Source organism: Electrophorus electricus, chromosome 12, assembly GCF_013358815.1.
Source record: "Electrophorus electricus isolate fEleEle1 chromosome 12, fEleEle1.pri, whole genome shotgun sequence".
Classification (NCBI taxonomy): Eukaryota; Metazoa; Chordata; class Actinopteri; order Gymnotiformes; family Gymnotidae; genus Electrophorus; species Electrophorus electricus.
In genome coordinates, this window is record NC_049546.1 from 20,269,219 (window position 1) to 20,272,121 (window position 2,903).

Genomic DNA, 2,903 nt, shown 5'->3' on the forward strand with positions numbered 1-2,903 from the left:
CACTCATACTCTCCTCCTGCCAAATGTGTTTTTAACTTTTTAGCGTAACAAACTATCACAGCTTAGATCTTTTATCATTGATTCTTTCTAAAACTTTTTTGTCAGGTTATAACTGGTACTTGTTTGATGATGAACAGAGGGCACTATGGGAGAATTTCTGGTTTTACAATCAAGGCCAAATAAGATAGACAAGACCTCAAAACCTCCCCAAGCCAATGAGAATTTATCTCTGGATTAATATAGATTGATCTACAGATTGATACATTCTTCAATTTCTTAGAGCTGATAATGAATTATAATGGCCATCCAGAGTTAAACCAAACAGAGCCTGACAGTGCAGGAATACGGTTATTTTATAAGGTCATCATGCATACTCAGATCACTGTCTCAAGTACAGTGCCATCCTCAGTTTGTTTTCCTATTTAGCTGCTTTCTGAGAGAATGGTGTGAGAACACAATTTTAGACCTTGTGGTCACAGTGCATACAGACATATTAAAAATCACAAGTTTCGAATGATTGTGTCTGATAATACACTTCCTGTTGCAATATGCAGTGTGGGTAATTTTTTTTTTTTAACTAAAATATTCTAATCCTTGGTGGTTGGTGGTAAGAATTCTTTTTTTTTCCAAGTTTATTCACCATTGTCACAATATATAATAAAAACGACGACGTTTACACACTCATTTCAATAATAAAATTCACAAGGTGAATAAACACCATTACAATAAAACAGTCAAAATACCAAATACAATAATCAATTCAATAAAAATCACTTCTCGGCCTTTCGTTACAGCGGATAAAACGTGATTTAAAAAACACTAAAACCTAAAACAACACTAAAACTCTAAGACAATAGCCCCCCAGCCAGTTCGTCCCCCAGGTTAATGAGTCCTCTCAGACCAATGTCCACATCCACGTCCTGCTGATGGCCTTCCTTCTCTGTGGTACTGTCTGTTTCCGTATATGAGGACTCAATAACTGTACCCATACAAAGAATACTGGGCGTCGTCTCCCCCTTGGGGGTACTAGAGGCCTGGGGGGCACTGGGTGCCGCCTCCTTAGGTGGGGTAGCCTTCCGCTCCTTGGCCGCTGGTTCCACCTCGCCGGGGGTACTTGAGCCGGCCCGCCCCCGTTTCCTGGAGCCTACGATCGGTCCGGCCGGTGCCACCTCCTTATCCTGGGACTGCCCAGAACCCGAAGACCCACCACTTGAAGGAAGAGGCATGCTGTTGGAGGTCCGGCCTCCATCAATCCGGTCCCCCACCGCCGCCTCTTTTCGGTCCTCTTCCCCCTTCTCCGGCTTCAGGTCTCCGCTGGGGCTCCCTCGGGGCGGGATGCCGGCTCTCCGCTCCTGCTCTCAACCACCGCCGCCGCATAAGTCCGCCCTTGGCTGGGACAGGAGCGGGCCAAATGTCCTTCACCCCGGCATACCCTGCACCTCCGTGGGCCTCTGCAATCATGTGCCATGTGTCCCGGTTCCAGGCAGTTTAAGCATTTCAGCTCCGGGCAGTCCTCGGCCTTGTGTTCGTGGCCCCGGCAGCTCCTGCAGAAGGCGGGCTGATCCCTATAAATCAAGTACCCCCGGTTATTGCCTAGGACGAAGAAGGCAGGGGGGTGCACCATCCCCCCTTCCCCATCCTCTTTAAAAGTAATCATGAACTGGCGGCGCCCATTCCAAATGCCCAGCTCATCCCGGACAAAGCGTTCCCCTGGATGCACCTCACCGTACCCCTGGAGGAACCTGTGGATCTGATCTGTGGGGACATGAGGGTTGAACATGTGGGTGCTAACCATTCTCCTGTTAACATCCCACAGAGGTTCAACCACAAAATGTCGACCCACAGGGTGGTGCTGTAGTTCCACCCTCTGCTTCAGGACTCGCCGATACACCCCTGTAGAGGAGAGCGTGACGTCGTAAAACCTCAGAGGCCCGTTGCGCTGGGCACAGATGAGGTCCCCCGGCATCAGCCCCAGAGCTCCAAAGAGGACCTCCTGGATGAAAGGAACCCGCTCCATAAAGGGGGGCTCCTCATCCATGTTCCTCCAGCGGAACCTGGCCATATCGAGCAGGCCACTACCTCCTGCTCCTGAACCAGGTCCCGCCGAGGCGGTCCCCCAGGGCTCCGAGGCCTCCGCCGAGGCCCCATCGGCCCGCTCCGGACCCCGAGGTCCTCTAGCTGCCATCCGCCCTCCTCCAGCCGAGTCCTGAGCAGAGATCCTCCGCAGGTCCTCCAGTCGTTGTTCCTCCAATCAGTGAGGTGCTCCGGGGGAAACTCCGCCTCCTGCAGTCCAGGTGGGCTGGGCCTAAAAACAAAGAATAAAACACAATTAAAATCACGCATAAAATCTGCCACCTCTTGACTGATCAATTTCGTTTCCGTTCGATAAGAACAGATACTACACTTGATCTTAGCCAAAAGGCCGAGAAGCGATTGGTGGTAAGAAATACATACATAAAGAAAACAGTGCTTCAATAATAATAATACATTTCCAGTAACATGGGAGCTCATATATTAACCTTGTACTAGCAGACACCAAAATGACTGTAAATGACAGATAGCAAAAAATTATGCAAAAACACCAAAGACCCATAACAATAAAATATAGTAAGCATACTTACAAGGAGACTGAAACACAGCAACACAATGCCCCTAGATAATTGTGTCTGTGTAATATAGATATTACATTATGAGGACACTGCAGATTGCCGCATTCATCAATTTGTCAGAGTTGATACTTTATTTCATTGGCCAGGACATGCAGAGTTAAACCAAACAGAGCCTCACATTGCAGGGATAGGGTTATTTTATCAGGTCATCATCACTTTGTCATGAGTACAATACCAACATCAGTTTACTTTCCTGTTTAACTGCTATCTGAGAAAGAATGGTGTGAGAACACA

General features: G+C 48.1%; 1 pseudogene; it reads right to left on the reverse strand.

Annotated features, from left to right (window-relative positions):
• Nucleotides 1-2,313: 2,313 nt before the first annotated feature.
• LOC113582401 lies at nucleotides 2,314-2,434 on the reverse strand (annotated as a pseudogene).
• Between the last annotated feature and the right edge of the window lie 469 nt (nucleotides 2,435-2,903).